Source organism: Protopterus annectens, chromosome 6.part0 (assembly GCF_019279795.1).
Source record: "Protopterus annectens isolate FY-2018-M chromosome 6.part0, PAN1.0, whole genome shotgun sequence".
Lineage (NCBI taxonomy): Eukaryota > Metazoa > Chordata > Ceratodontiformes > Protopteridae > Protopterus > Protopterus annectens.
In genome coordinates this window covers 1,252,758,041-1,252,773,399 of record NC_056737.1, presented here as the reverse complement: position 1 = coordinate 1,252,773,399, position 15,359 = coordinate 1,252,758,041, and positions in this window count along the sequence as shown.

The following is a 15,359-nucleotide window of genomic DNA, read 5'->3' as shown; positions in this document are numbered from 1 at the left end:
ATTATTATTGAACAAAGAAATCCAATGAATATTATCATTGAAAAGAATATCCAAAAATTGCCTGACTATGTTGCAGGCCCAATGGAATATGGCACCTACATATATCTTAAATGATAAAGCAAAAAAGGCTCCAGAGTTGTTGTAAAAATGACCTTTGTCATAGATGATTAGCAGATATCCAATAGTCCTGATGAATGTGTTACAGTTGTATCAACAAAATCACACTTTAACATAACCATTATTGTCTAATGGAATATGCAAAAACAGTCATGGCACCTTTATGTTCTTTAATTACGAAAAATATCCCTCGAGCAAACTCTCACATAACACAGCTTCGTGTATATTCGAGCCACTTGGCCCCACAATGTTAAATAATCTTTGTCCCTGAAACTGTAGCAAAAACATGTGCATATATACTGTAGTCCCAAAATAAACAGTAGGAAGACAAATGAGACCTTTGTAATTGGATAATTTGAAAGAGTTACTATTAAGTTCCAGGTCCCTAGAAGGTGCTAACTTCCAAATGTGTCACGAAGAAGATGAAATAAAACAGCCCCATAAACAATGTGAAGAACACAAGCAAAAAAAGTTACTTTGAGTGCCTGAAAAAATGGTCAATAGTTCAATTAACTATTTGCGATTGTTTCCCCAAAGATAGTTATAGTGTTTATAAAGCCATTTCTGACCCTTTTGGATCACCAAGGGTCAATATGTTGATATAAATGCAAAGTTCACCCAAGCATACTGTCACCTGAAACAGCCGTTTTGTAATAAAACCACATCTTCCCGCTACACTTGAAATATGGTGTTCTGCGACCCGGAACTTGCTGCCAAAAAATATAACTGCACTGGTACACCTTCAATGTAAACCAAATGTAAAGATTTTACAAAAAACTTGGCGTGGTATATTGCCCGCGTTATGTTGTGGAATCATGAGTTGAGCAAGGCCCCTTACAGTCCAAATTCATTGACTGACGAAAAAAAATTTCCAAACAGCATAAAATGTGAGCCACAGTCAACAAATATACGGAAAGTCCCTCAGTGTTGAAAGGCACATAATCCCGTCCAGCCAAAAGCAGAAAAACAACATAAATAAGAGCTCAATAAATCAAGTGAATCTGGTACAGATTCTACCAACACAGCAGACCACAGATGACCAGCAGGAAAGAAGTGTGCACACAAAAAGAATTCCCCTGCACTGAAGTGATTGCATGGCTCAATCCAATACTGTAGACCAAAAACAAAAGCCAGCAACTGTGAACTGTGCAAATAATTTAATAAAAAACAACAACAATTAACAGATCGGTTTCGGCTATGGAATTAACCTAGCCTTCAGCAGTGTTAGTTTACCAAAGCATCTTGAAGTCCTTATATACATTTACAAATCATAAGATTTCATTGGTGAGCTCATGAATATTCATAAATGTTTCTAATCATAAATATTCATTAAGACCAGGCTGGAACAGATCACCTAACTTTACAATCCATTTTTTCTCTTTTGCATTTAATTTACTGTGCCATCCGGATTTGTTGGATCTGTCACCTAATATTTTATCAGTAATCGTAAAATGAAATGTTACTGTGGTGTGTTTTAAAGTGTGTTTATAAAGGGCATTGCTCAACCTTTTACATTTAACATCACTAAGGTGTTCAGAAATACGTAATCTGAGAGGTCTAGATGTCTGTCCTATGTAAAATGCATGGCAGCTACAGGAAGCCATATATATGATCCAGTCTGTGCTGCAATTTGCAAAAAACTTTATATCAATTATGGTCCAACAATTACTACTAGAAAATTGTTTGGTCTTCATCACATGTTTGCAATGGCTGCAGTGGCCACATGGCATACAGCCAACTAACTTGTCTCCAGAAACGGAAGTTTGGATCATATTGTGATGTATAGAATCATGTTGATGTTTGATATAAAGTTTTTTGCAAATTACAGTACAGATTGGATCATATATATGGCTTCCTGTAGCTGCCATGCATTTTACATAGGACAGACATCTAAACCTCTCAGATTACGTATTTCTGAACACCTTAGTAATGTTAAATGTAAAAGGTTAAGCAATGCCCTTTATAAACACACTTTAAAACACACCACAGCAACATTTCATTTTATGATTATTAATAAAATAGTAGGTGACAGATCCAACAAATCCGGATGGCACAGTAAATTAAATGCAAAAAAGAAAAAAATGGATTGTAAAGTTAGGTGATGTGTTCCAGCCTGGTCTTAATGAATATTTATGATTAGAAACATTTATGAATATTCATGAGCTCACCAATTAAATCTTATGATTTGTAAATGTATATAAGGACTTCAAGATGCTTTGGTAAACTAACACTGATGAAGGCTAGGTTAATTCCATAGCCGAAACTGGTCTGTTAATTCTTGTTGTTTTTTATTAAATTATTTTCACAGTTCACAGTTGCTGGCTTTTGTTTTTGGTCTACAGTGTTGGATTGAGCCATGCAATCACTTCCGTGCAGGGGAATTCTTTTTGTGTGCACACTTCTTTCCTGCTGGTCGTCTGTGGTCTACTGTGTTGGTAGAATCTGTACCAGCTTCACCAGATTTATTAAGCTCTTATTTATGTTTTTTTCTACTTTTGGCTGGACAGGATTATGTGCCTTTCAACATTGAGGGACTTTCCGTATATTCGTTGACTGTGGCTCACATTTTATGCTGTTTGGAAAATTTTTTTCGTCAGTCATTGAATTTGGACTGTAATGGGGCCTTGCTCAACTCATGATTTCACAACACACAGCGGGTAATATGCCATGCCAAGTTTTTTGTAAAATCTTTACATTTGGATTACATTAAAGGTGTACCAGTGCAGTTATATTTTTTTGGCAGCAAGTTCCAGGTCGCAGAACACCATATTTCAAGTGTACCGGGAAGATGCGGTTTTATTAGAAAACGGCTGTTTCAGGTGACAGTATGCTTGGGTGAACTTTGCATTTATATCAGCATATTGACCCTTGGTGATCCAAAAGGGTCAAAAATGGCTTTATAAACACTATAACTATCTTTGGGGAAACAATCGCAAATAGTCAATTGAACTATTGGCGATTTTTTCAGGCACTCAAGGTAACTTTTTTGCTTGTGTTCTTCACATTGTTTATGGGGCTGTTTTATTTCATCTTCTTCGTGACACATTTGGAAGTTAGTACCTTCTATGGACCTGGAACTTAATAGTAACTCTTTCAAATTATCCAATTACAAAGGTCTCATTTGTCTTCCTACTGTGTATTTTGGGACTACAGTATATACCCATATGTTTTTGCTACAGTTTCGGGGACAAAGATTATTTAACATTGTGGGGCCAAGTGGGTCAAATATACAGGAAGGTGTATTATGTGAGAGTTTGCTTGAGGGAAATTTTTCGTAATTAAAGAACATAAAGGTGCCATGGCTGTTTCTGCATATTCCATTGGACAATAACGGCTATGTTGAAGTGGGATTTTGTTGATATAACTGTAACACATTCATCCGGACTAGTGGATATCTGCTAATCATCTATGACAAAGGTCGTTTTTAAAACAACTGTGGAGCCTTTTTTGCTTTATCATTTAAGATATATTTAGATGCCATTTTCCATTGGGCCTGCAACATAGTCAGGCAATCTTTGGATATTCTATTCAATGATAATATTCATTGGATTTCTTTGTTCAATAATAATAATTTTCTACTAAAAGTAATACTTTGGATATTCACTTAGTCATATGTTGGGGATTTTCATATGGGTTATATTGGGAACCAATGTATTGCAATGTGTATTTAACAACTAATATTGTTAACAGCTCAAGATTGTTTAAATTGTGCAATTTTGGAATCTGGTCCGGTGTGTATTGAGACTCCAAAATGAATATCACATGTAAGCTTTAAGAATCTATACCAGGACTCTTTCACACAGCATAAAATTTCACTACAGTACCAGTTTTGACTTTTTATACTAAATACATTGCATTAGGCTGACTTTTATCAGTTGGCTTCACCATCAGAGAGATATATAACAGGTTTCTGTTAATTTTTTTTATCCCCCCACTTCTTTTTTTTTCCTTTCTTACCCTGCCTTTGGCAGGATATAGTCAAATACAACAAGACCCTATTGTAATCCAGATAAATTGGGCTTTTTTTACGGACTCAGCTGTTGTTTCTGGATACCATTTTATAATTATTTACCACATATTTGCACATGTTTATCAGGCCAATTTGTGGCTTCATATATTTTTCATAGGTCTATTGCTATTTGTTAATAGCAGTTGACATTCAGTTGATATGCAGGGACCATTATTGTCCAGGATTTTGTATCCAGTTAAAAGTGGATCTGAACGTGGCATGGTTCTTTTTACCTATTTGAAGGGTCTCAGTATATATTCAAATATTACAGTTAAGGCCAGATGACAATGTTCATCTATGTGAACTTGTGTTGGGACCTATCTAGGTACTGTGACACCAGGATTTCACATTGATCAAAACTTTTGTTTTGACAATGTTGTGATTGATTTAATAACTTGTTTGTTACAGTGGCCAATATTGTCCAGTTCTTAGGTTGAATTTATTTGACTATCAGGATGTGGTACTGCATTTACCCTTTTTACACTCATTTCTTACAACTCAAGTCTGTTTTTGGCTTGTATACATGTGTAATTAGTCTTTGGACTTTGGTTAATACCCTTCTTTATTTAATTTGTTAAGGTTTCATACATTATATTGCTCTTTAGCTACAGTTGAGCCTGTTCTCTCACCAAAAACTCTCTATATCCTAATTTTTTATATCCCATCTATTTTTTCTATTACCAGTTTAATACAATGGATTTGAATTGGATCTTGGCCGGCCTTTCTTCTGATAAAGAAGATTTGGATATTTTTGGGATAGGTGAACGGCCTAATGACAATAGTACAAATACTACTGAAAACCCACAAACCCATTGTGATAGGTTATTTCAACAATTGAATAGAAACATGAAAATGCTAAGATCCAATGCATGGCACCTTAAATTATTTAAACGTATATGGCCAAAGGGATAACCCCCAGGGGGCTCAGAGTAAAAATTCAGCCATTAGTCACTGAATTGGATGAGCAGCTAACCAGTGAATGGTCAACAATACAAAAATATTGTTCCATGAAATTTGTGGAAACATTATCTAGATACTATGAGGAAATTATTGTTTGGGAAAATTACCAATGTCAGTAAATTATGTGACAAAAGCAATCAGTACATGGATCAAGCTTTTTACTCTACCCAATTGTCCAAACTCAGTTCATATTTATTAACCTTTGAACAACAGCTTAAAGATAGGAAACTCAAAAAATTTCAAAAGGATCAAACTGACTATGACAAAGGCCATCCTTTTCAACATACCAGACATGTCAGGTTTGAAGGAGGCTATAACAAAACCAATACCACCCCCAAACGCAAACGTCCCAAGTCCATTCTTAGAAAACAGAATACATATATTGATTCATCTGGGGGAGATTCTTCTTCTGGTACAGATTTGGACATACAGCAGACCCCAAACTCTCCCACCCCCAAACGTAACAACAGTACGGTCCCTTTAGGTCTTACAAGAGGGGAGGCAGAAAACATCGGAAAAATAAAAAGTTTGGAGGGTTTCATGGAACTTTTGATGAACAAATAAACATTGGTCCTAGTACAACTGAATTAAACATTTCTGATGTAACATTATCTGACTCACAAACAACTTTGCTGAATAAAGGTCTTTCTTTTATACCGGGTTTTTTTGTTCCAGAATATACATTTGCAGAAGATGTGATAGCATTTTGTAGATTGCTCAATCTAAAATTGTATTTCCATGATAATATCTCTGATGGTTTAATTGTTGATACATTCAAATACCACAAATCCACCTTTGTCCCACCAATGCATCCCTGTTTGAGTCTTTTTCAAAACAGTGTTCTCAAAGATTTACACTTTACATGCAGTATGACTCACCCCAGGTCTAGTAATCTCTCAAAGTCTGATATGTTAACTCTGCAGGAACTTTCTAATAACAAGAATGTGGTAATCATTTCTGCGTGCAAAGGTGTTGCTGTGGTTGTTATGAACTGGGCACAATATGATGCTGATGCACAGAGACAATTGGATGATGCCAGATACTACACTAAAATGCCTCTTGATCCATCATCTATGTTTAAACATCAAATTGATGAATTTTTGGATTCAGCAGTAGAAAATGGCATCATCTCACAAAAAACTAAAAATCATCTCACAGTGTCAGATCCGAACAGTCAATACATTTATTTTCTGCCAAAGATTCATAAAGATCCTCAGAATCCCCCTGGTCGACCAGTTGTGGCAGGCAATTGTTCTTTAACTGAACCATTATCAGAATTTTTAACTCAACATCTAAAAGCATTATTGAGATGGGTAAGATCTAGAATTCAGGACACTGCAGAATTCTTAGGGATTATAAATGAAATGCAAATTGAGGACCATTGGTTGCTATGTACATTAGATGTTTGTGCATTATATACTAATATAACATATTGGGCTGGGCTTGATGCCATTGAATACTGGTTACAAAAATCTGAGCTATACAAACCCAGCTTCAACACTTTCCTCATTTGTTTGACTGAACATGTTCTCACCAAAAATGTTTTCTTCTATGGTCAACAATGTTATCTCCAAATATGGGGTACTGCAATGGGTGCATCATTTGCTCCCATATATGCAGATCTATATATGGCCTACATAGAAGAACAAATTATCTATGATGTTACACACAACATTTATTTGGGGGAAATTGATATATGGCGTAGCTATCTGGATGATTGCTGGATGGTGTGGAGGTCTGATGTTGAATACTTCATGGAATTTGTTAAGTATCTCAATGATAATAAGTGGGGTTTACAATTTACCATCAACCATCATTCATGCCAAATCATATATTTGGATGTATTGATCAGCAGGAATGATGACAACACTCTTCATACTGAAGTATTCAGAAAGTACCCAGAATATAACACCCTACTCCATGCATCCATCTTTCATCCAGCCCATATTACCAAAAATATTCCCAAGTCTCAATTTACCAGGATGAGACTTATTTGTTCAGACGAACATACCTTTGAGTTATTTCACAAAGATTTGGCTCATAGGTTTGAAGAAAGAGGTCAGAGCATGGGTTATGTATACACGGCAAGCAATTATGCTGCAACTCTAGATCGAGAGAGGACCTTCTCAAATATAAACAAAAATCGCAACACAATAATAACATTTTATGGCTTATTACTACATATGGTAGGAATACCAACAGAGTCATTGATGCCATCAGACGACATTGGAACATTCTCTCAGCTGACAATTTTTTGTCACAACATTTATCTGACACCTGCAAGTTCTCATTCAGAAAAAGGAAAAATCTTGGATCTTATTTCAACCATTACAAACATCAACATGATTCAATACATCACAATATGATCCAAACTTCCATTTCTGGAGACAAGTTAGTTGGTTGTATGCCATGTGGCCACTGCAGCCATTGCAAACATGTGTTGAAGACCAAACAATATTCTAGTAGTAATTGTGGGACCATATTTGATATAAAGTTTTTTTGCAAATTGCAGTACAGATCGGATCATATATACGGCTTCCTGTAGCTGCCATGCATTTTACATAGGACAGACATGTAGACCTCTCAGATTATGCATTTCTAAACACCTTAGTGATGTTAAATGTAAAAGGTTGAGCAATGCCCTTTATAAACACACTTTAAAACACACCACAGCAACATTTCATTTTACTATTATTGATAAAATAGTAGGTGACAGAACCAACAAATCCGGATGGCACAGTAAATTAAATGCAAAAGAGAAAAAATGGATTGTAAAGTTAGGTGGACTGTTCCAGCCTGGTCTTAATGAATATTTATGATTATAAACATTTATGAATATTCATGAGCTCACCAATGAAATCTTATGATTTGTAAATGTATATAAGGACTTCAAGATGCTTTGGTAAACTAACACTGATGAAGGCTAGGTTACTTCCATAGCCGAAACCGGTCTGTTAATTCTTGTTGTTTTTTATAAAATTATTTACACAGTTCACAGTTGCTGGCTTTTGTTTTTGGTCTACAGTGTTGGATTGAGCCGTGCAATCACTTCTGTGCAGGGGAATTATTTTTGCATTGAGCTTAAGGCCATGGTTCTGACACCAGTCGTTGGTCTCCTTGAGGCCTTTCTGTAGGATGTCAACATCACTTGGGGAGTTAATAATAGCCCCAAACTTGTAATCATCTGCAAACTTTGTCAGCCAGAGTCCCTTCGTGTTGTCTTGGACTTCAGAGAAGTAAATACCAAACAGGAGAGGACCCTGGACCAAACCCTGTGGGACTCCACTCATGACTGGTCAACAGTCTGATATGGAGTCAGCTACTTTCACACTGTGGGTTCTAGCTGTGAGCCAGTTTGCAACCCACCTAGTGATACAGGGGTTGATGCCTAGCTTAGTGAGGTTTTCTATGATTCCTGAGTGGGGAATGGTATCAAAGGCCTTGGCCAGATCAAGGTAGGCTGTATGAACCACCTTGCCTTCAGCCACAGCTCTGATGACTGAATCAAAGAAGTCGGCCAAGTTGAGCATTCATGATCTGCTCTTAAAACCAAACTGTGTAGGATCCAGAGTTTGGAGATTCCCTATATCTTTGTTTATTATGTCCATGATGATGTGTTCCATAACTTTGCATATCAGACTCATCTGGCTAATTGGGGAATAATTCCCATGGTCTGTAGTCTCTCCTCCCTTGTGGAAAGGGATGACTGTAGCAGTGCACCATTTTGTAAGGACAAAGCCTGAGGTGAGGCTATGATTGAACAGGGCACAAAGATGAGAATCCAGTTCACTCTGTATTTCATGTAGAACACAGCCGGGGATATTGTCAGGTCCCATAGAAGCTGTATTCTTGGCACTGGAAAGTGCTGTTTTAACCTGTGCAGCAGTAATACTGGGTGTATGGCAATCTACTGGTATTGTGATTGGTCCTTTGGGGGGAGTAAAGTTGGCAATGAATCTGTCAGCCAGTATGTTGGCAATATCTGTTGGCTCAGTATAGGAGGTACCATTGTGCAGTAACTCAGAGCAAATCTGGGTATTTCCATGGAGATTCTTGATATAACTGTAGAAGGCTTTGTGGTTGTTTTTAGAGTCTGCCACAAATTTGCCTTCATAAGTAGCTTTAGAGGGTTTGATGAGGGATCTCAACATTTTGTTGAAGCTGGTAAGGGAGTTTTTCCAATCTTGGGACTTCACCTTATTCCGCATCAGTTTTCTTCTTCTGTTGTAGAGTTTGTTTATGGCAGGAGACCACCAGATTGGCATCCTTTTTTTTTGAGGAGTGTCTTGGTTCTGCTGGGTTTGGTGAGATCCATGCATTTATGTACGTGTTCGTACAGTGCACTGGTGTATGATTCGGTGGTCATGCAACTATTCTCCATTTGCTTGGGTGCCGTGAAGTTAGCCATCTCTGTTTTTGGGAACCCAAAGTTAGCTTCGGAGAAGTTTTTCATCAATCAAGTAATGTTTCTGAGTCTCAGTCTTGAAAGCGGTACCTTGTGGGTGCTCACCTTTTCCAAAGGCAACTATACTACTCTTTTTCACATTTAGTTTAAGGCCATGGACTTGGCACCATTAATTTGTACATGTTAGCCCTTCCTCACCTCATCAGGGGAGTTTATGATGACACCGAGTTTGCATTCATCAACAAATTTGGTTAACCAAAGCTCCTTAACATCAGCTTTGACAACTAAGAAATAAATGCCAAAGCAAAGCCAAGTTCCCCTGCACAGAAGTGATTGCATGGCTCAATCCAACACTGTAGACAAAAAGGCGGCAACAAATCTCCTAGAAGATAGTGTGCCCCATATTTTTACTTGCTGGGTTCTGCAAGTGAGCTAGTTTGCTACTGAATGTTACACAGGAGTTTACATTCAGTTTAACTAGTTTGTTTGTAATGTCTGAGAGTGGAATGGTGTCAAAGACATTGGCTAGTTCAAGCTATGCAATATATATGTATTTGCCTTTATCTAGGTCAGCAGATTCTTTTATCAGTGAAATCCGCCAGGTTTAACAGGCAGAATCTACCCTTCATGAACCAAACTGGTTTGAGTCAATAGAGTGCAGTCTCCCAATGTCTGTGCATATAAGGTCAATAATAATGTCTCCCATTGTTTTTCAGGCAAGGCTTTTAGGGTATATGGATACATAGTTGGCCAGGTCCGTAGTGGAACTTTCTTTGTGAAGGGGAATGTCCACAGATGTTCTCAACACATCTGGAATAAAGCAAGATGAGAGGCTGTAGGTAAGATAATTAATGAGTAAGTCTGTGTGGCAGTGCTTCACATTAGAAAGGAGGCATCCTGGGACTCTATCAGGTCTCAGAGGACTATTTGTTTTGAACCAAGAGAGAGCCTTGAGGACATGCACATGGAGAACTGTAGGGGGCACCAAACATTTAAGAGTTTAGAGGTAGGGTGGAGATGGAGTGAAGTTTGAACTAAGCCAGTCTGCTAGTATGTCAGATAAGTTTTCAGGGACAGAATAATTTGTATTACTGTAGACAGATTTTGTTACAGTCATGGGTATTATTTCTAAATCTCATGAAATAACTAATGAAAGGTTTGTGGTTGTGTTTGACAGGTGTAGAAATTTTCAGTTCATAATTCATCTTGATAGATTTTATTTTGTTTCTAGGTTCCTTGTTTAGCCTCCTGTTTGATTGCGAGGCACAGTGTTTTCCATTTATTTTTAATGAAGAATATATTTTCTCTTGTTTTACAGCTTGTCCATGATGGGGGTTGATTATATCTTGGCACTGTTCTTGTTTTGGCTTGAAAATGAGGACTCAGTGGAGGTGTAAAGACGAGTGTAAAACTCTCTGTGAACCAAATCTGCTATTGAGTCCTCACTGGTTGTAGTCTTCATGAACTTCTCTAGCTCATCATAAAGTTGAAGAAAATTGAGTTTGGGCATATCTTTTAATATAGTATGATTAATACGGCCTTTGAACTGCAGTGTAATGGTGAAGATCATTGTACAATGGTCAGACTAACCAGAGAAGGTGTAATATTGGGTTTAGAGCACATGGGGTCTATATTTGGGTTGACCAAATCCAATAAACTGGAACCTTTGGTCAGGGGAACATTCAAAATGGTTTAAAAAGTAAGCATTAATAAACTCTAAGAAGTAGTTAGCATATTTGTTTGAGGTAGTCCAGTTAAAGCATAGGTAAATGAATCCCCAAGGAGAATAGCATTTGGTTTGATTTTGAAGCATTCATACTTGGTTAGATATGTCTCAGATGTGTGAATCATGGAATCTGTGCTGTAACTGGCCCAAATATGGGTTTGTATAAGGCTAATAGGATGTCATTATCTAACCATTTAATTCTTGAAATGATGGACTGAAGGAAAAATATGGATACAGCACCAACAGTTGCAGAGACAATATTAGTAGAAGAGTATACAAGTGATGAGAGCTGAATCCTGGTAATGAAGATGTGTTGTCCTTACACTGGACATATGTTTGAGTAAATAAACAGCTGGCAATATTTTCATGTGTTAAGGAGTCTTCTAGAGATGGCATTTTTTGTTGAGATCTTTATCGCTGATTAGCTCCGCCTTAATGCAGTTCTGGCCTGGTGTTGTTTGGCTAGGCTGTTAGATGGAACAGGTTCACCTCTCCTAACAAATACAATAGACGTGTGGTGAAAGTTTTGCCCAATATGCTAAAGTCCTGAAGTGAAAGGCACAGGCCATCCCTTGAGCAGCAGGCACAGCTATCAGCCTCCTACCACTAGGCTGCCACTCATTGGATTTCCATTAAATGTCACCAATTGCAAAGCCAATAGTTGAAGTCAATCATCTGTTTTTTTTTTTTCATTGAGGCATCATCCTTGGTAAAGGAATGAGGCTGCTCAAAAATATTTGCATACCTACCTTAGATGTATAGTCAGAGAGTTTTGTCATGTCCCTCTTCATAAAATCCTAGTAGGTATGCTCAAAGTCATCTAGACCCTCATGAACAATGACCATGTCATAGTTGTGTCTGGGATGACGTTTCTTGAGAGTTCAAATCACCAGTCATACTCTGGCATCCAGAACACAGCTGTCTGTCACCCTATCTTTGCTAAGCTTTATGAGTGGAGTGTCTGTGTGTCTTACTATGATTTAACCTATAACTAGGAAGTTACCCTGAGTTTTGGCCGGCCCATGATGCCTTAAGGGCTAGTGAGATTGCTCCTCTACTTAGTGTCTGTGAATAAAAGTATAGGCCATGGGGTTTCATTATGCTCCTATGGAGTATGAGTGTGTGACTTACACCTTAAACATTTAGGTTCATAGGTTCATAGGTAGGTACTAGGCTATTGGCCCTGGGGCCTATATAAGCCTAACCAAAAAGGTTTCCTGGCTTTTGCCACACAAGAAAATTATTTTTCTGTGCCCCTGTCAAACAGTGCTGCAGAAGTGATCCTCGGGGTGAATTTTCTTTTTCCCATCTAGTCGTCAAGGTTTTTCTTAAAGACGGGCAATGAGGAGCTTTGCTTGACATGAATGGGTAGCTTGTTCCAGAGTATGAGAAGTCTCTGAGACATGAATCTATCCCTTCAGCATGTTCTGTTTATTGTGGTGACAAAGTTTAGGTCCCTGGAGTGTGTGGTTCGGAGAGATTGTGATTTCTTTAACTGTAGCATGTCTAACAGCTTTGTGTTTGACATAGCTTTGTGTGTTAGGCAGAGATCGCCTTTGAGTAGGCAATATGCGATGGAGTAGAGCTGGTGTTTTTTGAGACGGTCTGCATATGGAATATGTTTGAGGCCAGTAATCCCTTTTGTGAAGTATTTCTGTGGCCTTTCCAGTTGTTGTAAGTGTCTTGTGAGATACATGCCAAACGGGGCATTGTACTCTATAATGGGTCTGATGAGGGATGAGTAGAGAGGAACAATGACCTCCTTTTTTCTAGAGGAGAACCCTTTTGTGATGAGGTGTGTCACGTAGAAGGATTTCCTGACTACTGTGGCAATGTGGTTATCAAAGGAAAGACTACTGTCCTCCTGTGTCCCGAGGTCTCTTATCACACTTTCAGTATTTAGTGAGCTACCGCCTGTGTGGTAGTTCATGAGTACCAAGTTTTTCCCAAAGGGGATGACAATGCACTTCTTGCCATTGAGCTTGAGGCCATTTGATTAGGAATAGACTTTTAAGTATCTCATCTTTAAAGGGGACTTGGTTTTGGTGAGTGGGATACAAATGCAAGGTGGGTAGAGGCACTGCTAACCATGTGCACTATCTATGCTTGTTCGGGTGAAAGGTTAGCATTCAAATTAAAAATTCTTAATTATTTATTGAACAATTTGGTGCAATGGACAAAGTGAAAACAATTGCTGAAAATCACTATCAGAGAACATCAACTTAAATTTAAACTTTTTTGCATGGAGACAAACTCCCTACAACCCCCACGTGGACAGAGACCACCACACCTCCTAAATTATACATACTCCATTTTCACACAGCAGTGGTGAAAGAGCAAATCCATATGTTCACTGAAAGTGGCTTTCAACAATAAAGCCATCATACCGCTGTAAGTCACACCAATGGCTATTTCTGAAAACACACCTTCCGCAAGCTAAGAAACTAGTTGCACCTCTCATATGTGGACTGTAGTGGCAGTAGAAATAAATGTCTGTCAGTGAACATTAAGCAGTTCAAGCACTGCCTCAGAGAATGTAATGTTTCCAGACAAGCATTGTAGGATGACTAACACTGTGAGTGAAGTAGGGTCATAGATGAGGACATTTATTGGGGAAAAGACATCAAGTACTGTGGTGCAAAAGATTAATTTCTGGGACTGACTTTGTTTGGTATATTTAATCAGATATTGAAATAAGGCTGTATTGCAAAATCAGTATTTTGCCTTAGTAAGATCAGAGAGGCAGTTGTAAATGGGTGGATAATTCTTCCTTAGAGACTTGTATGAGTGGTACTTAATGTCAAATGTGGTTAAATGTGAAAAACAAACTAGAATGATTTATGTTTTTGGAAAAAAAGTATGTTTTTTTGTAGAAAGAAAAACAAAAATACATGCTAGGTCTGGGTTGCAATTTGATCAGGCAGTGTTTTCAGCTGAAATTAATAAGTGTGAAAGTCAGTGGCTGTAGTCAACAGGATACACCGCTAAAACTGGGGGAAAAGGACACTGTCTTCAACATCCTATTGCTTCTAAGGCTGTATTTGGAATACTGCAGCCATTTCTGATACATACAGAAAAAGAAACATCAGAAAGGAGAACAAGAAGGGTGTTAGGCTTAGAAGAGCGGAACAAGGAAGAAGTACTGCAAATATTAGGCAGGTGCATGATGGTGGAAAGAGGACACAGGATGGCTGTGATACAGGCATGCTACATTGTCAGCAGGCAAGGTAGTAAGGAGGAGAGACTGACAGGAGAAAGAAACATTGATGGGAGCTCGTCAGAGCAAAATTCAAGGGTAGTTTAAGAAAATATTGATTTACTTAAAGTGTGGTAGAGCCCTGCAATATACTTCCAGAAGAAACTTTTGGAAGGAATGTCAAAAGGCAAAAGACAAGTTCAGTGATACTTGAGGAAGATATAAGAGGGACGACAGACAGGTTATGGCTGTATAGCAGTTTGTAATAGCTTTCTTTCTAAAACTTCATATTTAAAACTTACATAGTGACAACCATCATCATACAACCAGCTGAAACAATAGAAGTGATTTGCCAAAAGGGAACATCTGATATAGTAATTCAAGCACATTATGGTATTTCATCAGATATTTGTTCAATCAAATGACATTGGGGATTGCAATAACTAGACAGACTCTGGGGCTTATTTTACTAGTGACATGGTTATTTCTAACACATAATGATATTCTGAAGTAGCCTGGTTCCATGGCATAAATGAATGGAGCCCTGACTGAGACCCAGGTGGTCAGGTTTCAACTAGCACCTTCAGTGCTGAAGGAGCCAGACAGGGAGGGTGACGAGGGAAAGGGCATGGCCTTTCTTAGCGGGGGATGAAATGGGAAGCTTACATTTGGAGTCTGTGCAAGTCTGCCGGAGAAGACAAACTCCTTGCGAAAGTGATGTGATGTCCTTTCCCATAGTCCATTGCACATCCTCTCACTGGTGCGTCTCTGAGTGCAAGGGGTGAGATAGGCCTACAGCAAAACACTTGAACCACCCTAATGGTAGCCTGTATGATGACCCCTGTCCACTGACCCTCACACTGGTTATAGGAAATTAATGAACTGATTGGCCTGGCAAAGGCTGATGATCAACAAACAGTGGGGGCAAATATGAAAAAAATCTAAT